This window comes from Pygocentrus nattereri, chromosome 2 (genome assembly GCF_015220715.1).
Source record: "Pygocentrus nattereri isolate fPygNat1 chromosome 2, fPygNat1.pri, whole genome shotgun sequence".
In the NCBI taxonomy this organism is placed as follows: domain Eukaryota; kingdom Metazoa; phylum Chordata; class Actinopteri; order Characiformes; family Serrasalmidae; genus Pygocentrus; species Pygocentrus nattereri.
Window position 1 is genome coordinate 37729974 of NC_051212.1, and position 25742 is coordinate 37755715.

The following is a 25742-nucleotide window of genomic DNA, read 5'->3' on the forward strand; positions in this document are numbered from 1 at the left end:
TCAAATAAGGATTGTTAAATGGGTAGTTGCAAATGTGTATCTGTAAGGAACCAATTCTCAGTAATGCCTGAAAATACCTTAAATTTGCAGATGCTCCTCCAAAATACACTGCAAGTTCTTTTTCATTGTGTGCATTTTATGCTTCTGCGTGCATATACAAAAGATTTAGATTAGACAATACAATTTAGTCTAGATTTCTTTTAGGAAGTCATTCATATGATTGTGATACAAGTTTGTCACATGCGTTTATTGTGCTGAAAGCTGAACAAATGCAAATAGAGAGTAATGTGAAGAATTGAAAGTGCAGTAATGTGAAGTCAAATGAAGCTGCACTTAAAGGACAAAAATAGAGGCCACACAGAATTTGCATTTCCTGTGCGAAGCACAAATTCCCCATGCCATTTGTAGTAGAGGAAGAGGTCAATGAGTTCAGAGCCTCGCTGTATCTGTTTGGTCCATTCATAAAAAAAAGAGGAATATAATTAGCTGTGTTATTAAGCTGATGTGGTGAAACATCCATTCAAAATGCTCATTCATTTAGATGTTTTTACGCTTTTCTGCAGGATATGAAACCTTCAGTTAAGAAGGGGCGTGAAGACGAGAGGCCCTTGACATGTTGACTGGAGCTCAAGAACTTGGTCTTCTGTAGTGAAAGGTAAACTCCCATCTGGTAATCACTCTAGGCAAGTTCTTTTCTGAATACACTTGTGAATATGTTCTTCTGAATATGTTATTGTGGAGTGTTGTTATGATCAGCAGTTGTATTCTCATTAACCTATTTATGGCCCAGTGGGAAGCCACCATGCAGGCCTCCTGATATTGGCAAAAGTGATGAAGGGCTCATATCCTCTTTCTTCTTTAGTGGCCCCCCGTTTACGAGAAACCTCAGTGCTTTCAGCCTATGAGAGAAGCGAAGGACAGAGGCAACCTGATTGGGGGTGGTTTCCTGTCTAGGTTTTGCTTTTACTTCAACTTAGAAAGGTGGCAGAGAAATGTAATGGCTTTTTCAGAAAAAGGACATATTGTCCATGCATGAAGCACACCCAACAGGTAGCTTAAGAAAGGTTTGAAAGTCTGCTGTGCACTGAACTTGGTCACAAGTGGCTCATGCACCTTTTAATGTAAGATCCTCACGTGAGTGTCATCATTGCAGTCAAAAATACTCTCCTGCTCACAGCTGCCAGGAACCGAAAAGGTACAAGCAAGTAATGATATCCTAATTGAAATTATGCTCTACCTGATATTTTGATGTATTTCATACTTAATAGGAAACCACAAACATTTCTACATACTCACTTAAATATGCATAAGGATATGTGTCTGACTGTTCCTATCATCCAATGACAAATCTTGACACAAGAAAGAAAAAGCTGTAATTAACACTGAAAGGGCCTTTCTATGTACTGTGTGACAGTATTATCTACGAAAGTGCAAAGTCGGCGCTCAGGAACTGAGCATTGATAGAAAAGCTAGCTAGTGTGTCTAATGAAGTGGACAGTAAATATACACACTATTTAAAGGCCTCACCCCCCCACCCCCATTGCTGCTGTCTAAAAGCGCTATGCTCTTTTTAGTGCACCACACACTACTATGTCAGGGTCGCTGATGATCCAACTAATAATATCAGTGGTGGTCCTATGGAGATACTATTTCATAGAAATATGGGGTAGAGTAGGGCTGATGAGAACAACAGTTCAGCTGCTCTGTAATTGGAAAAACTACATATGGTGGCTGCACCTGATCAAATGGCCAGAAAGTATAGATGCACATTAGTTGTTTCTAATTAACTGGCAGACAAAGTGCACAGTCTCTTGGTTACGTGATCCAGTGGGACACGTTCCCCACTGAGCAGAGACACCCTGGAAAACAGGTCCAGGCCGGTCTCTCTCCTGCAGAGAGCTGCTGTGATAAGATAGTGCTAGAAGTTGCGCTGTAATCTGGAAGAACGAGGCTGTGACTCAGCTGTCTTTTAACGGCCCAGTTCTCTTCCTGAGAACAGAATCTTGGTGTCTCCTCCTACACATATGAGCTTAGGGACTCACACCAGTGGTGTTATCACTCCAGTCAGTCAGGAAATCTGTTGGGAAGTAACAATTTTGCTTCAAGAAATAGCAAGAGTCACGTTCTTGGCCAAAACTCAGGTTTATGTTTTTAGAGCGTTTACAGAGATAATAGCTAAGAGTTCTAGTTCTTTCTGTAACAACTGATGTTTTCCTTTGATAAGGAGAGTCTTCACACCCCTGCTTTCTACACTGGAATTCACAGATAATACAGTGACTCTGTAGACATCTTAAAAGCTCTTGTAACGTCAGTACTTAACCTGATCCTCTTCTACTATAGACATTGAAAGCCCCTCTGTAAAGAGACATTTTTCCTGTCTTTCTGCTGATGGAACTATGAAAATGAAGTGACTGATGCTGTTTGATCAGGTTTTTCAGTCATCCTTGCCCGCACCCTGCCAAAAACGTAATTTTGTTGATGTGAGTACACTTCCTCATGCAAAGGAAGGCCAAACTGAGAATTGCAGGTCTCTTTGAAAGGCAAGGCCACATGACAAGGTCGCAATCCTCTCTGTCAAGTCTGAATACGACATAGGAGACCTATGGTTGACGAACTCACTGTAGCAGCGTCAGCTGAGAAGTCTGGAGACACGTAAGTTTGCATTATGGTAGGCTTTGATTTGTGGTTACTTGCAGCCGTTAACTAAATGTAGAAGGCATAAGTAATGAGGAAAAGGGGTCAGCCACTGAGTACCAAGTGCTTACTCACACTCTGTAATGGAAACTAGTAAGGCTAAATTGCTTTACAGCTGACATTCATGGCCTGAAGTAGTTGGTTTTAGTATTCAAGCAGTCGTTATGTTAGTTTAATAATATCCGTTTCTGTCAGTAGCTACAGATACAGTTGCATGAGAAGTTAAAGCGTGTGTTTCTCTTTCTGAGATTGCTTGTCAGTACTGAGTATGGGTCACTATTAATACAGATTACAGATTTAATACAGAGGCTCAGAATGTCACTGGCATTTGCTCTAGTTAGGTCACTGTTGGAGACTACTGTAAAGTTCTTTTGACATGGTTGCTGTGCTCAAATGATATTGGTTTCCACAACATTAAAGCAACACATTAAATCTTGGTCTCAGATGTGGAGAGCATAGCCAGTCACTCAGGAGGCATCTTAAGGAAAATAGTAATATGTGTATTCTATGTAGAAGTCCTACTGCGTAGACTTGATTTACCTCATTTCCAGTGTGCTTGTATTTCAACTACTTTTTGAAAGCAAGTAATTCTTATGTTTTACTGTATTTAAGTTTATATTTATTACTATTTATTCTAAAGTTGCATAGACTTTTAGGTTGTTTTTTTTTTTTGGGGGGGGGGGGGGGGTTTGGGGGTGGTTGGAGGTGTGGGTATAAGGCCATTGATCTGAAAACATAATCAGCTTTTTTGTTTGATTTGCAAATTTAAATTTTTTTTTTGTTGTCTGTTTTCTTTTCTTTTGAGTTGTCTTCTCACTGTGGATGGATGGACATACCCAAGATTTTTCAGGTCTAAGGCGAGAGCGGAGCCTGATATTGTTAAAGACATTTTTGGTACTGTTTATCTGATTGTGGCAGTTTTTGTGGTTTAGCAGGACTTGAACAGTTATGAGTCCTTTTTCCTCTATATCTTTTAATACTTTTTTTGTCCTTTACTTTTGAAAACAATTTTTTTTTCATTCCTAGTCCCTCCTTTCAGACTATAGGTAAGCCTTCCTTTGGTCATTAACATTCTGTTTTGGGAAATCCTTGTAAATTCAATGCCACATTTCAGAAGCTGAATTTTTGTGGATGCTTTTTGACAATTAAAAAAAAAAGTGTCAGTGAACTGTCAGATGGGAAATATGGAAATATCATTCTCGCTCTGTCTCTTGCACAGTCTCTCTCGCTCTCTCGCTCTCTCTCAGGCCGTCGTCATGACAACAGCCACAAATCCAGACATGGATGAGATAACGAGGGAACTGTGTGTATGCACTTTTCCAAGATGTACTAAGGCTCAAATGAAAATTTACTTATAAAGGGAACACTCAAATAACACATCCTAGATCTGATTTACTTGGAGTTATATTGTGTTGTTTAAGTGTTCCCTTTATTTTTTTTCAGGTGTGTGTGTTTGTGTGTGTTTGTGTGTGTTTGTGTGTGTTTGTGTGTTTGTGTGTGTGTGTGTGTATATGTGTGTGTGTGTATATGTGTGTGTATATGTATATATATATATATATATATATATATATATATATATATATATATATATATATATATATATATATATATATATATGGGCAGAGATGTACTAGAAAACGGGTCCAGGCCGGTCTCTCTCCTCATTTTATAGATATATATATAAAATGTATATCTCTGACAGCACCATATATTACTACCTATATCTGAAGATTTCTAAGCCACAAAATCCATCTTAAGGTCGTCTACTGTGATCCTGTGGAGTAAGTGCTTCGCCAGCCAACACAAACTTTGCCTGGCTGATTTCAGAAATGTTCTCCAGGGAAGTCTGTCCTGCGTTTAACTGGGAAACTCCGTGTGTGCGCCACAGCTGGAAGAGTATGAGTCTGGCATGCCGTGCCAAGGATGCTCGGTAATGAGTGATGAAATATTATAGACCAGTGGAGTGTCTCAGGTCAACACTGTGATTAGCACATAGCAGAGGATTACGGTTTCAAACTCCGAAATGACGCCAGCTACTTCAACAGCATCAGTTACAGTGTAAAACCCTCCCCTGAACCCTCATTCTGGAGACTCGAGTAGTTTTCTCTGCCATATGCTGTGGTCTGTAATAGATGAGTGTTAGTCTTTTAGGAGGTTTGTGTAAAAGCACTAGTTTGGCACACAAATGTTCACTAGGGCTGCTCAATATATACTTTGTTATTGGAGTAATGCTCTTTGCCTTGTATATAAGCAGTATTCTAATAACTCAAACTCATTAATTGTGATCACTTCCCACAGATCTAGGATTTTTGTGGATTGTGTGGATGATTTAAGGCATTTGTCAGTTATGCACACCAACAATTGTTTAGTTAAAATAATGCATGCTAATCTTCACACATCTTGACACATTAGTAGTTTGCCAGTTTAGTTTCATTATATAAAAAGTAGTCCTGCAATTGCAGAATGCAGCTATAGAAACCCAGTATGCTATTTTGTCCATAACGTGCAACCCTACTATTAAGGGTGACGTTAATTTTCTCTCGCTCAGCTTCCACGACCAATCCTTCCCCTGTCACAGATTTGAATTGCTAATGCAGAGAAGCCGTGTTTGTACAAATCAGAATTTTAAGGCATTATATGTTTGATGTTTTATTCCCTTGCCAGACGTTTAAACTGTTCAGCAAGGAATCTCTGTCTGACTCTATAAGGTCAGACAAGCGTGCAAGCACACTTCACAGGAGCATATTTCTTTGTGCTAAATCTATTCTGTTTCATTACGAAGTTAAAGCTCCTTTACTGAGCTCAACTCTCTGTTAAGGTTGCCACTCATCCAGGCTTTTTCTGGATTGTGTTGAATTTTGGTTGTCTGTCCAAGAAAAAGTGAATTCCGTTCCTGCACACAAAATATCCCAAAATCTTTTTTACATGTTTGTGATTTCTTTGAGATTTTAACTGCTTCTTTTATTCAGTCAAGCAATTTGTATGCAAAGAAGGGGTTTGATTGGTTTAGTGTAGGGAGCAGTCTAGGCAGCACTGCAATGCCATAACTGAGAAAATTAGGTTCTGTAGCTGAACCAACATTGTTATCCTTAGACTGCATTGTGAGGCTCCCTGCAACTGGAAGTGGAGATCTTATGGACTCTACTGAAAAATAGGAGTGAGCATGAAGAATGGGCTACATGGCCATGGAAAAGTAGGTCATCGCGAACCTCGTAATGTCAGAGATGTACTATTCCCAATTGTGGAATGTGTCACCTGCTTTAATGTCTATGTGGGACTTTTTCTTTACTAATTGCTTTACTAAATTCTTCAACCACGTTTCCTTAGTGAACATCAAATCATGAAGTGGTTGAACATAAGGTGGTCCATTCTGTCTGCTCAGTTATGAGAGACCTTGAAGTGGTAGGTAAATGAGAGAGCACTTTGGGAGCAGAATCGTAGCCAATGCAGTCCTGATGTGGACAATTGAATTATATCTTCCGTGAACTAAATTGTTTATATCTGAGCATTCTGAAGTGTGGAGAATGTGCTGTTGGCAAACACGGTGAGGGAAATGGAGTGGCTGAATTAAAGAAGAGAGAAAGCACTGAGGCAGAATAAAGCACATTGTAGAAGAGCTGTGGTAATTCTGTGTTGGCATCAGTCCAGTCTTCATTCATTTAACTGATTTGTGGGGCTCAATCAGGAAGTTGGTGGAGTTTGCGTAGATAAAAGCCTACACTCTTGCACGGTGATCATACTGCCCTTTGATTAATCTTTCTGAATCTGTCATTTTCACAGTCAAGGTGTCTTATTTCCAGTGTGTACATTTGAAAGTGAATAACAAGTCTCTTTCTCCAGAGAGTTCATTAGTTCAATGACCTGTAGTCATTTAGCGTTAGTTTTAGACTTAGTTGTATGTGTCTTCTTCAAACAGATTTTACCGTTCTAAAATTTGATAGGCTGAGCTATGTTTGAAGCTGTTGTGAAGTAGATCGCAAATTAATTTATAATGTACCAGTCTATTAAAACCATGCTCTTCATATAATAATCTTCTAACAGTTATGTTTCTTAGCCATTGTAGCATACTTCATTGTGTAGGGATGCATTAAAAAAATAGGGAAAAACTGCCAAGAAGTCTGAAAGAAAATAAAGAATGAATAGGCCTACAGCAAAGTGCAAAAATCAAAGACTTCACAGGTTTTTTTTAATGGTAATGAAAATGAGTGAGTGAAAATGCTGTTTCTTTTCATTATCTGTGCTGGTCAGTGCAGATACTTTCAAACAGTTTAAGCAGCAGCTAATCTACAGTGAAGTTGTCAGGCATGTGGGACTCTCATGTTTTCTATGAGTCTCTTGCAATTTATAATCTCATGTCTCTGTTCAAGTTTGAGTGGATACAATACACAAGAACCTCTTCACTACAGGTCTCGTACCACTTAAAAACGCAACGTAACCATGTTGGAGCCGGCCAAACAGTTGTGCCCCGAGGCCAATAGCTTTATTATATGGGCCTGTTCATCTGTGATACCATATTGTGTTTGGCCACTGTTTTATATTTCAGTATCCTATGATACCTGACAGCACCTTGTAACCATTGTAAAATTTCTCAAATGCACAGTCTGTTGTGGCATATTGCTTTATTTGGACAATATTGGAATTCATCTTCTGGTGACTGAGTAAGTGATGATGCTGTTTGTTACTGCTGAATACCCCCGTTTAATATTAAAGTGTACATCTAACCTCGATTAGTGCTGGTTCCCACCCTTTCTGTATTTTTGAGGGGGTGGATTGCAAGTATGCAAGTATGTGTGTGCTCAGGCAGGGCACTGTCAGTGACGAATAGAGAGCGGATCATACTTATAACTATGATGGCTAAAATTAGCCTTATGTTTAACATGGTCAGCAGTTAGCACTGGCAAAGACTAGCAGGCTCTTGGCAAGACGTTTAAAGTTTTTTATATTTTCAGCTACTTTTACAATTGAAAGCGCAATGTGCACTTGTATATAATAGAGGGGAAAAAACACTATTTGGTTATGAATTGGGGGTTGGCTATTGATTTAACTCTTGACAAACCCTGATGAGATCCAGCAAAAATGGCATTTATTGAGGCATTACAGGTTTTGTTGGACAAATCACTTGTACCAAAAGAATATACTATCAGGTTTCTGTCTGAATGCGTTTAGACCTCAAGTATTCACATTTAGGATTGATCTCCCCTTTAAGCGGGGAAGGACAAGTGTTGCTCAAATATGTTCCTTGTACAAAGTACAAATATGTACTTGTCATATTGTACTTTTAAGTCATAAACTGTGTCATTTGTTTTCTAGAGCCCTGATTTTGCCTGCACCTCACATGCCATAAGCATCATACCAAAAAGTTGATGGTCACTTTGATAAGAACCCATTCTGTGGTCAGTCTGACTCACAGAGAGCATGACAAGTCTTTGGCTGGACAGCCAAGCAGTATCAAAAGCCAAAGTACAGGAGTCCTCAAACTGGAAGTGGTTCCTGGCAAGCCGAGTGGTATAACCTCACCTGTGATGACTGAAGGACCTGGAGTAAGCTGGACATTCTCTAAATTCCACATAACGGGAGGCAGCTGGTATCCAGGAACAGCGAGTGGTGGAAGAGAATTTATCCAAACATAACCATATGCACTCAGCTGGCTGAATTGGCGCAGATGTTCTGAGGTGTTAACGTATCTGTTTAATCTTGTTTCAGAGTTTAGATTATATTGCAACACCAGTTAGGCCCATATGCTTTAATGATGAAAGCTGGAATCTGGATATTAGTGAAATGATTTCATTAAGTGTAATAACAGGGCTTTCAGAAGAACAGGGAATGTTTCGGGGCATCTTGGGTAAAGCCCAGGTTAATTGAATTGCTCTGCAGTTGGCGTCTGGGATTGAGATGGTTCTGTCTAGATTAATGTGAGACCCAGAGGATGATGGGATAGCAAGGCTGCTCCAATAACAAGGAGGGGGAGGTTCATCAGAGGCTACTCACAATCTGACTAGACAGTGTTTTCAGTGGATCTCCACTGTAATCCTCTTTCCTCATGCATCACATGATCACATGACCACAACGCTAGAGACCATAAGTCCTTGGAGACATGGTGCTTTTTATGATTTGTAAACAAACTAGCATGCAGTATAACAGGAATAAACACGTGTGAACATCTGTCTTCCTGTATCCATTTGCTTTCGTTGCTAAAACAACATGGTATACCGAGGAAAGGCTGTGCATGTATATTCATGCATTTCTTTTGATTCTCTATTTAACAGGCCTTTGGTGACTTCTCAACATAGCATTGTCACAGAATATAGGACAATTGTCCAAAACAACCCAAATTTTAGTCCTTGTCTCATAGCGGTATGCAACAAATGGCTGTGTGTGGCCATGAAAATGTTGTATGTAAATGGAGGACACTGTTTGTACAAAACCTTGTGTCTCCGAGAATTTGAAAAACTGTGCTTTACATTAAGAGAGAAATTTATGAAGAGTGGAGAAACAGAAATGCTCCAAAATGACCAAATCTCGTTCCATTATTTATTAATGTAATAAGTGTGTTTTTTTTTTTCCTTCTGTAAAATTACCATTTTGGAGATTAGATTTTATCACAACAGCGATAATATGAATCTACATTTCCTTTTAAGGAAAAACAAGGCTTAATGGTGCTATTTAAGCTGTGAATGGTCATTTGTTGAGTGCATCTCCTAAGTGCCTCTCTTTCTTATTCTCTCTCCCTTAAGTCTCTGTCACTAAGTGTTCCTGCTGCTGATATTCTATGGCTAGAGCTGGATCAGCTGTCCACTTTGCCAAAGTACGCATTTTGGGCATCAATATTGGAAGAATATCATAGAGTCTGCACCCTTACCCAGAGGGGGTGTTGACAAGGAATCCACAGCTCGCTGGTGAGTTGCTGTACACCTTGACATCCAAATGAGTGCTTTGGAGATTTTAGTCCAGCAGGTGTGCGTATTGCAGTTTTCATATCTAAACCCTGTGAACCTTGTGACTTTTTATTTGAAACTATTTGAAAACGCCAGCTGCCTGTGTTGGCTACATGTATTCTCTTTTGAGCGATAAGTGTGTGCAGCAGTCATTATTGAGTGTCAATTTGTTTACTTTTTTGTTTTTCTGTGGGAGCCCACTCGGCCCTTTTTGGCCCTAAAATGTTTCCAGCATGGTCCTTTTAGTCTTTCCCTTTTTTCTCTCCCTCTCTCCCACTCTCTCCCTCTCTCTGTCTGTCTCTGTTCCTTATCTGAGGGCAGCAGGCCAGGCACATGTGTCCTGACGTTCTGAGAAAAGCCAGTTCAGTGGAAATTGGCGAGCAAACACACTGCAAAGGACGCACAGGCACCCCGATGTCGGCAAATATTTGGTCGCAAGTTCAAAAAGTGCAAGCCGTTTGAAGTTGAATGACTGGCCAAATTTGTCCAGGACTGGAACAGGTGGAATGTGTTGCGTTTTTGAAAGTGAAGTGGCCACGTGATGAAGAGGTTAGACTAGAGAGCAGTGTACACATACCCAGTCCCACAAACGAGAAGAAGAGCGACCTGGTTAAAAAGTTCAACTTAGCAGCCATTTATGGCCTGCTGTATTTCATAACACAAGGCTGGAGTTCTGAAAGTAGCATGTGATGTAACTATTGTCATCCACACCTGTTAGGTCAGCTCAGTAAGCAGCTGAGAGGCAGAAGGCCTAGTGATTGAGTCATTAGTCATGACTAATACAAATTTAATGGCTAGAAAATTCATTTCATGTGCCAGTTATTATTAGTACGATCCTTTTGTCTGTAAAGTCCAAAAATGTCATGGCTCTAATTAGTTCTTTATTTAAAACAATAATCTATTGATGGTTACGAATGGATCTTGAGTAGAATAAGTGGAATAAGTACATGAATGGTCTGTCCTGTCCAATCTGTCTGTTTGAGGGCTTAGCTAAAAGAGAATGCAGGCTGCATTTGTTCGTTTTTTTAATTTTTTGTATGTCAAACTTACATATATGCGCACGCGCGCGTGTGTGTGTGTGTGTGTGTGTGTGTGTGTGTGTGTGTGTGTCTGTCTGTCTATCACATCACATCACATTCTTATGTTCCCTCCCTAACGGTTTATGGCATCAACATCATTCATGACAAGTTGCATCAGATGGATGTAACATCACTTGTCCCATAAAAGTACATTTGTCTGAAAACATCCACAATGACTTGTACAGTAATATATTACCTGAATAAAGGAATGAATCAATGAATGAATAAGCATATTATTTAAGGCCAGACAATAAGTGGAAAGTGTTTTTCCTTGTAAAACCACCACATATCTTTACAAAATCAATATAGAATTGCTAATAATAAACATAAATACAGTAAAAGGTAACAAGCCCATTTATTTATTTATTAAAGTAGTTGATATCTTGTGAGGTATTTTGAAGAACTGGTTTCAGATTTTTTCCCCAGACATCATATTGCTGAATTCTATCACCAGCACACTTTGATTTTACATAATTCAGTATTGATTAGAGAAACTAGGAAATAAATAAATACAACTAATACTGGCTTGCAACAAATGAGCTGTGGTTAAATTAACACTGGAAAGCATAAAATCACTACTTATTAATTTAATTTGTATTTTTTGTGTTAGTATGTTTTGGGAAAATACGTGCTTACTGGCCAGAGAATAGGATACTTATTCATTTACTTGAATAATTTCATTAATTCGTTCATTCATTCGTTCATTCAGGGGTGTGTGTGTGTGTGTGTGTGTGTGTGTGTGTGTGTGTGTGTGTGTGTGTGTGTGTGTAATAATATGTATATAAATTTATATATATATATATATATATATATATATATATATATATATATATATATATATATATATATATATATATATATTACTGTACAAGTTGTTGTGGGCGTACTTTTATTGGATAAGTGATGTTACATCCATCTGATGCAAATGGTCATAAATGATGTTGATGCCATAAACCATAAGGGAGGGAACATTTAGCTGCGTTAGGATGTTATGTGATTCAGTGTGTTGACAGAGCCAGAAATTTGTCTCCAGATGTTTCGGCATGAGTAGACTCCATCCTTCTGGATTGCCTGCCATTGCATCACTTACCTAGCTGAGTGTGCGTAAAGGGAGCAAGTGGAATCTAGGAAATCCCCTTCTGCCACGTGGGGACTGAATGACTGAATACCCCCAACCCAACCCAACCCAACCCCCCTTCCCCCCCCAGTCAGGGACAAATAGCTCTGTCTGAATCATTGCTAGTTATCCTCCGTGACCTGTGACCCTTCTGCTTGTATATTTCCCTGAATGGCAACCATGCAGCTATTTGCTCTGTCTTAGGGCTCAGGTAGTTCATATTTACACAGCACATTCCATTCCTATGAATGAGCAGTTTATATTAAGATGGAATGGAATAAGTGTAGATGGCTTGAGGGTCCAGTCTCTGCTTCCCATTTTCTCTACATAGCTCTATTATGCCTATCCATCATCCTAGACTCTCCCTCAAGTCTTCCTCTAAGCCCCTCAACTTGATACTTGATGCACTCTGTATGAATAATATATGTCACACTGCATGCCTCTGCCATTAAAGGTGACCTTGGTTAATTATTGATCGGATTAGATGATTACACCTCTGACCCCTATATTAAAGTATGTTCTTCTCTTCTGCCTGGCTCAGCTTTCATGTTCAAACCCTTATTTGGAGTCCTCCAGATTCTGTGATGTCACTGATTAATCTTTAATGCCATTGTTCTAGGACAAGACTACTGACTGTTATGTAGTGGGCAGTTATAAGATTGAGTCCAGAGCATATTTTTCAACAACTTACTCCAGCACTCCCCAGCTTTAGTGCCTTTAGTGCCTTTAGTTGTGCAACAACATGATTATGGTCATTATTTTTATTAATTCAAATTTTGTTCAAAATATTACAAGAATACAAGATAGTGAGCCCAGTATCATGAATTAAATTGAATCTTGGGATGTGTTCCTATGTGGGACAGTGTTTTTTTTTTTTTTTTTTTTTTTTTTTGGGTGGTAAACAGTTTGTTTCTGTATGTCATTGCTTTCTACTTTCTTCCATGTCATGCAGAGGAACACAGGCAACCAAAGCTACCTTAGCTAGAATACTACCATGCTAATGTTCAGTGTTACTCTAAGTATATCCCAAGGATTAATGCTATTGAACTGTTGCAGTTCTCTGATGTATTAAAGCTTGTGGGAAAGAATTTCATTGCCTTATTTTAAAATAGAAACACACGCACGCACGCACGCACGCACGCACGCACATTTTCTAAGCCGCTTATCCTTCTGGGCCATGGGGGACCTGGAGCCGGTGAATGTGTGGGTGGCTAAAAATACATTTTTGAGGAAACAAAAAAACAGTGGAATAGTCATTTTAGGGATCACAACAGAAACTGGGACATACTGGAACTGGCCATTCTGGTTGACCCTGATGGGGGTCCAGGCTTCCTTTGCCCTTCCTCTGGTTTTCCCCAGGGTCATCAATGCCCTTAATCATAATGCTTAACATCTCACTGCTTCCCTTGACTTCCACCTGAACACGGTAGCCTTGATAAAGACCAAGACGTGCTTAGAAGTACTTTGTATAAACACTAGTAAATTTTAATCACTTTGGAAATCAGATGAATTTTCTGATTAGGTGTTGGGCAAGTCCCTTTTTAGGATGTTTGATAAGTCTTGTGATGTGAATCTTCTTTTATGAAAAATTCATACTCATCAGTCTGGACAAATCATTACATCGATGGATTGAGATAGATTAGTAGTCACTGACATCCAGGTCAGCAGAGGGTCCAGACAGATGACAGGAAAGTGTCTTTCGTTCCTCCACCAATGTGACTTTCCTGTGACATTCCCTCACTGTTTGTTCTTTTTGGAGTGTTCTAATTGGGGGAAATGTCACTCTAAAAAGACAGGCAGTGGTTGAACTAGCAAGATCCTCTGGGACACTTGACTTGGACAGCAATAAATGTTCATTCGCATTGATTGTATGATGAGGAGCAGCAAGCTGACTCAGCTGCTCCAGGCCAGTGCTAATCTCAGTTTGATTATTCTGGTCTTGGTTGCACATGGCTGTCACTGGCTGCATATCGTCTGCATTACTGAGTGATGGATGTCTCTGTAGTGAGTGGGTGTCCCTATTTAGCATATCAAGCTGCAGCTTTGAACCCATCATGAACCCATGACATATATGACTGATTTTCTTAGTATCATCTTTTTCTAGCGTACATACTAAAAGATCATTAATTAATGTTTAAAATCCAGCTTCTCTCATAGCACTTCCTTTGTATCAGTTGAATTGTGCTGTAGGAAATGATTGGGTCGTCATAAAACACTAGAGCTAAAGGCTAGCCATAAAGGCTAGAACTCTTGAACTTAGCACTTACACAAATGGCATTTATGGCATATCATGCATGTTCCTATGCACGGGACACTTATAAAGTCCTACAGCATTTGAACCAAAGGCTGTGGATAGCACACTTGTGTCCACTTCTGTCCCCACACCGCTCTTTCCCACCACGGCAGGGAGAATGTGCTGACACACAGCCCTGCGCACCATCTCTGGCCTGGCCAGACGGCTCCTGCTGAATCAGCACTAGCAAAATGCTCACTGACGACCACTGCAGTTAACAAAACGGTTTCCTAGAAGCTCTGGGACCGGCTCTTTATCGCGAATAGGCCAGTTCAGCAGACATGGGCACAGTGTAGACCATGGCAAAGCATTGATGTTCTCCTAACGTAATAATGTCACTTCTTATTGGGCTCTTAATGGGTTTTTAAACTGCCCTGGATTCAAAAGTGTTGGCAGGACCATTGTTCGTCTGTAAAAAGTCTGGAGCTACTACTTTCAGGCTTTCAGTACCAAAATCCTGGCTGTGGTAGCTTGTGATGCCAAGGCTAAATGTAGGTGGTGGCTGATTGTTGGAGTTGCATGCTGCCAAAAGCCAGGCAGGTTTAATAAAGTGTTAAAATTACAAATTCCAGAATTGCGTTTGGTTGGTTGTTTTATTTCCTTAATCCTGATCTCTCTCTAAAGCAACAGTGACAGATATTTGCGGAAAGACATGAACAAGGTGTGACAAAGCAAGGACAGGAAATTGGCACATTATCTGTGACTATTTTGGTAGCCACACCAGCTGCTGACTAACTACAGACAATGTTACTTCTCTTTTATGTATTTATTTATAGCTGCATTGGGAAGAATAATATAAAATCCAACATGATCAAAGCAGTTGTACTCTTGGTCAGTGATGTAAATTCATGTGTCAGAATTGACTATGTATTTTTCCCTTCAGAAATATGTGATGTAAAACTCTTGATTGTTAAAATTTCTATTTAAATGAATGTAATTTCTCTGTTAAAATACTAGATTGGCCTTAACTCTAATCCAGAAGGATGAGGGCTTCATGTGCTTCCTTGAAATCTGCCCACCACATTTTGAGCCACTAGCCACAGTACTGCTGAATGCTTTAACATACAAGGACATCGCTAACCACACTCTTATTACTTATGTTCTACACCATAGAGAACATCTCTGTCATAGGTTTTTACTAGAGAAGCAAAGTTTGACCAATAACTGACACCATTAGTTGGCAATTAATTAACCAGTTAACCTGTATACCTAAAATCAGGGACACAGTCTAGAGGTGGTTAATGAGTACTTTATTCTTATTGTGATAAATTTGGCATCATAATCATCAATATGCTTTTCTCAACTTATCATGGGTGTTGTCAGTACTTAAACAGCACTCAACAACTGTTTTTGAACAGGGAACGTAATTAGATGTAGTTCAGTGCAGTATTTGACATTTGACATTAAAAACTGCCATTAAAACAGTATAATCATTTTTATCAGCACTGTTGGTGCATTTTGTCTGTGTGAGAATATGAAACCATATTAACCTCACCTGGATTTTGAGTAACTGATGACTATACGTTCATGATTATATGGCTAAAAGAGTTTAGTGATGGACTGCTGAACGTTCTTTACTCTAAAGTTCTAAAATGCTATTCACCACTCATTACTAGCCAAATAAAACCAATGTAAGTGGCATGTCAGTGGGGTCACAGAGTGTAGCTCAGCAGATCTTGAAAACTCACCGTCCATAATGTCCTACTCTAGAATTTTACACTCCTATGTGCGAAAACCATTGTGCATCACACTTTCGTTCTGAAAACATGAACAAAGTAGTTTGCAGTCTTGTTGCTTCCGGACATTTGCTTTCAATGGTGATGCATTTGTTGTGGTTGTGCTGTCATCTACTTGACAAGTTAACATGAACATGTCTGTTTTTAGTTGCATGCTTTTAGCAGGCCTGTCTGTAGACATAGTCTACCCCATGCAGACAATTCAAAAGCGTTCATCAACTTAAATGATGAACCTACTTCTTCAATTAAACTATAGAAATTTTCTGTTAGTTAATAGTTAATTTGCTTACCTTTCACGTACATAGCTTTTACACATCTCTTCAGCTTCAAAAAGAGCTATACATAAAGGTTTATAGTTCCAACTGCTTTAAAGATCATATTTAACATGATCCTGCTGTTTTTACTGGCATGAGTGAATATGGATGGCCACTTCGACTTTATATACAAAGGTTAAGTTTGGATCAACTTCTGAAACTGACATTATAAGAGAGGAAAACCATGATCAATAGTTTTGTCTAGACCCACAGTGTGAATATATGTCCTCTCATGAAGACACGGGGTGACGGCAATCAGAATGCCCTTCACATCCCTATGGGATGTGTAATGATGATTTATTAGACTGTGTGTTTTGTAGAGCAGCACACAAACTGTGTGCGCTGTCAAGGCCATCTTCTTGAGTGTCCTGGTTTGTGTACTCATGGAATGTAGACCAGTCAAGAGTGCACATCCACTTCTTAGTCAACAGTGCACTCTTTAAAACAAAGTTTCCTAATGGTTTTGCCTTATAGGTACAGTTCTATCAAGCCCCTTTAATTGTTGTTGAACCTTTACATCAGTAGGTTTCAAACCATGGCATCACTTCTCAAATAAAAGTTTTGCTTTAGCATAATTAATCAGTGGAAATTAGAGTACAGACCTGGCTATCCTACTAATTTAGCTAACAACATGGATCAGAACAAATTTTAGGAAGATGTGATGTCCAAGTAAATATTTCTTATTGTATTAAAGTTGAATGGACTAATGCATCTAAACAAAGAACAAATGTGTTCTGTATTTTAAAAGTGCTTATATTATTACTTTTCCATTTCAAAGTCTGACTAAGTTTTTAATACTTTTGGCTTAAACATGTTTCATTATATTATCATGTTCACTACCATGTCACTTGATATAAAGAAATATCAGGTGGTTGGATAAGCATCAGTGTTCCTCAGTAGCTCTTGAAAGTGGTCACTGTTCACTACATTCTTCTGTAACATTTTGCACACCCAAGTGTGATCTCCTCACACCACCTTGCATCTGCCATGCACCTATTGATTAAAGAACTCATGTAAAAGTGGACGCAAAATTTACAGTCATATGCAAAAGTTTAAACACCCCCAACAAATAATGTTTTGTTGAAGTCCGAATAAGTTATCACATCTACAAAGAATTATGGATTATGGAACAAATACTACCTGTACAAGTCACTCATGAAGACGTTTGGAATCTCTTGCTTTATATTATGTAGAGAAAACTTGAAATGATTTTGCACTCTCTTATCTCATTTACAAAAGTGGTTCTTTAAAGGAACATCCATTAAAATAGTCTTTAGGGAACCAAAAGTGGTTCTTCTATTTCATTACTCTAAAGAATCCTTTTTGGTTAAGTGTAATTTCCTTAATAGTCAAAAATGTTTCCAGAGCAGAGAAAGAAAGACACAATAGAGCCTGAGGGAGAGCTACTTAAAGCCCATGTTTCTCTGTCTGCCAGCCCCAGGAGCCTATCCTTTATCCTATATCTCTGCCAGGATATAGAGCACCTGAGCCAGTTAGTCAGTGTGATGGATCACCCTGCCTTCTGCCTCAGCTGTTTCCTGCTGAAACCTTCTATACATTTCTCTCGCTCATACTCTCTTGCTCAATCTCTCGCACTCTCTCTCTCTCTCTGTCTCGCTTTTTTTTTTTTTTTCGCTTCTGCACACCCAGCTGGGACCAGCTCCTCCATCAAACCCAATTGTCTCTGTGAGTTGACAGTTCCCTCAGCACACCAGCGGTTGACCTGCTCTTTATTTGCACTGCCTAAAATAGCTGCGTTGTCAAGTGTGCCTGTAACACACGGATGGAACGTTATCTTCATCAAAGCGGCTGGCAACATCACAGTAGTGCCACCATATCTGTCTTTTGTATGAGTGCTCTGTCTCAAGCTCCTCTGATGTGAGCATCATGTTTTCTTTCAGAGAATGCCATGAAAAACTAAAAATACCATCATGGAATTTACAAGTTTTCTGTCATGGTTCAACCCAAATGTGTCGATGAGATTGCATAGACATTGCTGGATCTTGATTTAAAAACTGCTCCCACCATGCATTTAGGTTATAATTTGTAACTCTTACCTATGACCTACTTCAAAACAGTGATTTATTGGCATTGTTGGAAAAGCAGTCTGATGCTGCAGTCTGTTTTCTAGTCACATTCTACATATGAGGGTTTGACAGATGCGTGGTTTGAACTGTTGATGACTGTGCTTGGGGCAGGAAGTGCTGGCCCTGTTTGATGGCCTCTCCATCAATCAGGCATAGTTGAAGTGTAAATGGACAACACCTTAGCATAATGTCACTTTCAATCTGGGAGGACTACTCTGAATCCATAATTTATGCTGCTGCACCAACACACCCCTGCACTGTCTAGAGTTTGCACACTTATCCTTTCAAACCTATATCAATGCAACATTATGTCTACGTTTGTTCATGTTGCCGTTACGTGTAATATGAATATAGGTCTGCATGCAGTTACATACAAAGGCATACAGATCTACACGCAAACGTTTCTCTTCAGTACCACTGAACATTTTGGAAAAATAAAGTGTTGTGCCTGAGCTAAAGAGATCAACAGACTCCCAATGGCGTCAGTCTCCTCTAAGTAAACACTAATTCAGTTTCATTAATTTTTATCCTTGGATCCAGCCCCGGTCTAATAACCCTCCCTGGGATTCCATCTCCTAAAGCTGCAAGTCCGTTATTAATTATCTGACCAATTATCCTTGGTGCTGGTGTGATGTAATTGCCTATTAACACCTGTGTCTGGAGAAAACTGTCTTTCGGCAAATTATGTTCATTAACTGGGTTAACATGAATAGAAGATTGTTGGGCCATGATTGAGAACAGATGTTGAGAGGCAGTTATTTACTATACAGTGAATTGGGAATGAAATGGATTGAGAACAATTGAATAATCTATGATGTTTTCATCACCATTTCCCTCACTGAACTGAATGCAAGTGTCTCTCTGTAAGGGACTCGTCTGGCCACTGTTTCTGTAGCTGTGTAATCTCTTTATATCATGTGCTCAGCTTCTAATAAACGCTCCCATTATTGACTTGAACGACAGTTGGCCCTGCTGAAGCGAAGTGAAAAGCTCTCTATCCCGTATGGATTGAAAAGCTCTCTATTCCGTATGGCCTGGACCGAGTCCGCTTTAGGACACACACACACAAAAAAAAAGAGTAATGTTTCCGTTTCTAAAGCTGTCCTGTTCACGGCCACAAAGCAGGTGTGCGTCAGCTGGACTCTCGCTTTTCCCGCCGCCAAGAAAACAAACAAATGGCTTGGGGAGGAAGGGCAGAGAGACAGAGAGAGAGAGACAGAGAGAGAGAGACAGAGAGAGAGAGACAGAGAGAGAGAGACAGAGAGAGAGAGACAGAGAGAGAGAGAGAGAGACAGAGAGAGGGAGAGAGAGACAGACAGAAATCTTGCCCAAAAGCCCCTCATTAGGAGGTGTGAGGGAGTCAGCTGCTGCTGGAGGGAATGGGAGCGAGGGAGGCAGCTGGAGGCAGCATAGAGAGGCCTGTGTGGGACTGGAGCTCGGCCAGACTTAGAGGCCCGCACTCACATATTATATAACCCTACAGTGGAAAGCAAACATAGCTGCTCCATGGCTTGATGATATACGAGCAGCAGCAAGTATGCTATGAATTATAAACAGCCAATTTAGCAAGAGGATTGAGAAAAAGAGAGAGAGAGTGTGTGCTTTCATCCCAAGAGAGATCTGAAACAAGGACAAGGCTCAGTCTGCAGAGTATGTTCTAAATGGGGTATTACAAGAAACGCTCCTACATTTGTGATTTGTGCTTCTTGAGAGGTCTTCTGGGAGACTTGAGGGATGAAATTCAGACATAATGACCCTATATTGGCATGATTAGATACAGTATTGTAAAGCCTTTGTAGGCCCCCATTGGTGGTAGTAACCTTGAGATGCCCCGACAATGAGAGATGGCCTTGACAGGCCTTGAGAGCTTGGATTCATGGGAGTTGTGGCATTCTTGATTCAACAGAAGTGGTACATTATAACCTCTGCTCGTTGCAACGAGGACCCTGCGCCCCTTTTTCATATGGTTTGGTCTTGTTGTAAATTGGGAGATTCTGTGACTTTGTATACTCTACACTTTCTGCAGTCTTTAATAAACATCCGAGTCTCTGACTTCTACTAGATATTTTTAGTATTTATATCAGTACTACCTGGTTGAATTTCCAATAATTGGACTCTATTGCTTTTGCTCTGTTCTTAGCAGGGCGAAGAATTCTCATCATCTGGAAGTCTTTCTTTCCTCCCTCCTGTTCCCTTTGGCTGAAATATTTTCTTTTTTGTGCCTCAAGAAGATCAAGTTTAGTTTGAGGGGTTCCATGGACAACTTTTATAGGTGCTGGTCACCTTTTGTCACCTTTTTCAGGTCCCTCCCGCAGCTTCCTGCAGAGGATTTTGGTAATTCCCCTGCTGGTAATAACCCCCCCTTTTTTATTAATGAATTATTTCATTTATTTATTCGTTTTGTTTTTGTATTGATTCATGAGTATACAGCTTGATTTTACAGTTGCTGTTTTTCTGTTTGGAAATGGTCTGCAAATGTAGTTTTTTGTGTATTTTAATTAGAGTTGTAAAGCCTTGATGCAGTAGCTTTAATTAATGGGTACCACAAAAGAAAATTCCCTCTGGTTAAAAAGGAATTTATCATGCAATTTGCTTCTTTGATTGTTATTACTAGGCTTTAATTTAGGAAAATGCCTTAACTTAGAAACTGCGTATGTAGCATTAGGGGTCCAATAAAGATGACACCCCCCCCACCCACTACAGGCCCTAGCGCAACTGCCCCACTGCAGTTCACCCCCTGTATTAATGCAACTACACGGATGTATACGGTATGGAAAGAAGCAGAGGGAGAAGGAGAAATCACTCCCCTACTATTCTTTAATCCAAATTTTTGTGCCAATATTTACATTAGGTCCCAGAGTAAGTTTTCAGATCAACAATGATCTTAGCATGGTTTGAGTTCAGATGTTGCCCATTGTGTCATGCCCCACATTGAGCCCTGAGAGACTGAAGAAAAAAAAGCACATCCACATGTATATGTAAGGTGACAGTTTTGCTGAGCACATGCAGCCAGCCGTAGAATGACAATAGTGGGATTAACGTCAGCTCCCATCCCCACTTCCCTTCTCCCTCTCTGTGTCAGAATGCTACGCTCATCAATTACCCCAGTGTAGATCCACGAACATGCCTGGGCCTATCCCGCCACCCAGCTCCTCTCACATGGAAAAACCCCTAAGGTCGGATCCCATGGGATGAGGCTCCACTGAATTCCTTATTCAGTCACATAAAGGATAAAGGGTTAGCTTGGGGGACTCTACTTTACTTTGGAATCAAATATAGTGGTATCTGTTTTGTTGCAAAGGCTTCCATCCATTGTTTGTCAGCAGATAGCCCATCCCTTAAAGAAGCCTCTGTATCAAGCATAGTTTAACAAGCTAGCTGAGCATTTACCTTTACAACAAAGTGTAGAAGTCTATTCTAATGCATTTCTTAATAGCAATGGTTTTTAAGAATTGAATTGGAGTTAGACATTTACTGTGCATGTCAGAATCATTCTACCAAGACAATAATAGATTCAGTGCTGTTGTGCTCTTGTTATTGATCTTCAAATAGTGCACACTTGATGTGTTTACCAAGTACAAAAGTGTTAATGGTAAACGTGCAAAAAAAAAAGTGGTAATGGTAACATGCACAGCTGGTAGCAGATTTCTTTAAGTGCAAATAACAGGGTGCTTATTCAAGCATTATTTTTTGCTTTATTCAGTTATTATCGAAATGGAATACTTTTCGCTCAGTTACATTTCCAAGAATTAAAAACATTTGTTAAAATGTTTGGTTTTTAACTTATGTGAACATGTTTAAATGTAGATACTTTTTGTACTTTTGTTCGTATATATTTTTGGGTTGATGCTTCCATTTTTTAATTGAGTGCAGTTTTGACACACATTTTGTCGTCGCTGCTGTTGAACTGTTTTATTTATTGTCAACGTGTTTGTAGCCCAGCGTATCCTGAATTTGTAGCCGTTTGAAATGAAAATTCTTAGCCAAAAAAAAAAAAGGTGACTGAATGCGTCTCTTCTGCTGCTTTAAGCTCTTGTATGTGACACCAGGAATCACTAACACTTTTCTCCTCCCTCTCCTTACAGATGTGCCCACAACAGGCTCTCCTCTAAGCGCCCAGACACATCAGGCCTGCAGTAAAAGTGTCAGCTGAATACAGATCATCTTCGGCCTGATCTGTAATTCTGAGTGATATATAGCAGGCAAGTCTAGATGGAGAGGCACACAGCATCTGTGCACGGTTAGCGTCCAGCGTCTTATATGCAAAACCACTTCTCAGAATTATTATAATTTATAGCATCCCATTCAATGGCAGCAGTGATTGGGCTTTAGCCTGCCTTACAAACTACAATCTTGGTGATTTATCTTTTGGATGGCAGAAGGTTCTTTGTGTGTGTCCTGTGAACAGCGGCTGTACTGTAACAAGAGCGCATCAGACAGTGCCGGAGTCATTGAGTTCATGCCTGCAGCTCGTCACATTATTGTATGAATTCGATCAAGGGCAGCAGCAGCACTGGGCTCTGCGCAGTCTCAGCTCATAACAACGAGACAGGCCCACCACACCATCATCACCATCGTCTTTAACACAGCATGCAAGGAAGGTTACATCTGTTCACCACTTTGATGCGTCATAAATGTCATCGTGAAATCAAAATAAATGATTTTCTAGTGGTCAGTTCAAATTTCATGGCCTAATGCATCATAACCAAGAATCTGTAAAAGAAAAAAAAATCGAAGTTCAATCGCAGTCTTTCTTCCCAGTTTAATCATAGTCATTTCCTCTTCCTAGCTAGGTCTTTGCCATCGATACAGTGTCACTAAGCTGGGAGGGTGAAGGCTCCCACATACATTCTCTAAGCCACATGAAGCCAGCTACTGTATATTTTCGATCTTTCAATAACGCAACGTCAGCACACTAGGTAGATGCCAAAATGCTAAATCTATTTAATCAGTTAACAGATGCCCATGTTGTCTAGCATTTTACTGAGTCATGAAGGAACTGAAAAAATGACCTTATACCCTGTGGAAGCCTGAAAATTGAATTGTTCTCTAGAGTAAGAACATCCCCAATAACCACAAATGCTAGCTATTCATAAACTAAAGCTGTTGAACAATTAAAATAATTACATTACTTTGTGTAATTAAATGAATAACATTTGTTTTATTTATGACATAGCACTGAAATTGAAAGCATAGCAAATTGAAATCTGACATTTTAAAAGTTGCTTTTGGCATTTAAAATAACAAAATTAGCTTCAGTCTGTGGGGCTATTGGATGCCCTTCAGGTACATCTATCTGTTTCTAAAGCTTTGCTTTCAAAATAGATACACACAGGAAATGCTGTACTTCCACAGGAATACTGTAGTGTTTACACAGTGGGAATAAAAGTAATTTTATCTTCACACTCTCAGATGACTGAGGAAGTCCACAATGTTCCCGCTGTTCCCATTCTTGTGAGACTGTGTACTTAGATCTCAGTGTACTTTGATGATTAAGAAAATCACAGCATTGTAGGAGCTGGAAATACATTTTATAAGGAGAACCTTCAATAGAACATGGCATTTAAAAGCTGTGAGTGAGAAGACTACAGTCTCAGGCTCAGTAACAGAGTGAGCTTCAGGCTGAAATATGGATGGTTCAAAGGGTCAGACTAGGAAAAGGTGGTAATGATTGTTAAAAAAAAATTGTTTTAATAATTTATTGCATTGATGCGTTATCATTGACACCACTGTCACAAACCCTAGCAGGTAGAAGTGAAATACATTAAATCATGGTTCTCTGTTGTTTCTTCAGTCACTTTCATGTGTCTTCCAACAAGTAGTTGGTTATGTATACAGTTTAGTGTGAGTTCTTACCTTACTTTCTTGCATTCAGGTTGACATCTAGCCAGATACTGTTATGTTTTCACATGTGCTGGGATGTGACCATTTAAAAATTAAGCAATATCTACGTTTTAGGACAATCTCTCCACACTATCGTTACTCATTATTTGTGAGTGATGATATCTAATCTTTGTGTTCAGACAGAATATTCCTTCTATGGCATATTACATTACTGCAGTAATAATATAGACATGACCAACAACACCTAGTATTGCATTTATTGTGTGAAAGTGTGTTTGTGAGTGATAAAAAAAAATGCAAATGTGGTTTTGATCTGACTGGTTTGGATCTGGTTCCAATTAATTATGTGAAAAAAAACAAAAACAACGGTTTTAGACCTTTTGAAATATCCTGTCCCAACTCACTGTTTCAGTAGGAAATATGACAACATCCAGAATCAAGTAATGCTCATCAGACCATTTCATGGCTACGTTAAAGGGCAATGTTAACGTTAAACTTTTACAAGTGCTGTTGCTGCTGCTGTCATAGCAAGCTGGAAAGGGCACTCAGGGGATTATGGCACTCACTCAGTGGCTCCCTCCCTCTTCCTTTGACAGCACTTTTAGTCCTTTCTCTATCAGGTTGAATTTGTCACTGGCAGGCCCCCGGAGTAGAGGATTTACCTTTAAAGCAGACAGATGCTTATCTTGAGGAAAACTTTTAAGCAGCTGCGGCCCTTTCCCACACCCGCTGAGACCCCCTGAAGTCCAAATGCCCCCCCCCTTCTTTTTGGGAAAGCTCCGCTGTATTACGCGAATATAGCCATTTGTTCCTGGTTTTCCATTTCAAATAGGTCTAATGGCGATTAAGGGATCACATTCTTTGCAGCAGACAGTCACCTACTGTGCAAAAACAGCTTGGATCCAGTGAAACCATCAGTGAAATAACCTCTGAATGTAGAATTACACATAAAATGCATTAGAGTCTAGGAAAAGTAATAAACATTTTTGTTATCCTTTATTGAGAAAGCTGTAAATGCTTTAAATGGTACATTATTTGATACATTATACATGATTTGGTACATTATTATTCTTCTCTTGTTTGTACTGTATTGAGGACTATGCCAAAAGCAGATTTGGCTCTAGACTCTACTCTGTGTTCTTCAAAAAGCTGAAGGAAGGTCTCCTTAAGACAACGCCAATGTCGACAAGCTCTGCAGTGAAAGGAAAACAAACAGAAGGAAGAGACTAAACATCTGACAGCTGCATGCCAAGACTAGAAAGGCTCGCAACAAAACTTTGCCTCATTTGCTGCTAAAACTCCTCCGTCCAATTGCCCGGCCACAAAGAGTCGTTGTGGGCTAATGAGAAGTCGATTTATCTGCATTTTGCAGAGCTGACAGATTTGCTTTTATTTGCTCTGCTATGGCAGCCTCACTATACCCCACTCCAAACAAGTCAGTTTCCCTTCCTCCAGCTGCTCCACTGCCGGACTGGAAGGTGTGGGAGGGTGTGAGAGTGCATGGCTACCATGGCGATGCCCGACTGGGCTTTGTGACGGAGGACAGCATGGCATGGTGCCAGGCTAATGGGACGGTGCCGTCTCGTTTGTTTTTGCTGCTCTGTGTGTCTTTGTTAATGGAGGCTGGAAGACAGGGCATCACA

At 39.8% G+C, this 25742-nt stretch overlaps 1 long non-coding RNA gene across 4 annotated transcripts in view; it reads left to right on the top strand.

The window, feature by feature from the left end:
- LOC119262446 overlaps positions 1 to 25742 on the top strand; it is a 124927-nt gene that overhangs the window by 41094 nt on the left and 58091 nt on the right. The window contains exons 2-4 of one of the 4 annotated variants that reach the window (XR_005129637.1): positions 564 to 655; positions 9429 to 9590; positions 22341 to 22495. This is a non-coding gene — a long non-coding RNA (uncharacterized LOC119262446). The remainder of the gene's footprint in view (positions 1 to 563; positions 656 to 9428; positions 9591 to 22340; positions 22496 to 25742) is intronic. The other 3 variants (XR_005129638.1, XR_005129636.1, XR_005129635.1) reach the window with 3 other exon arrangements.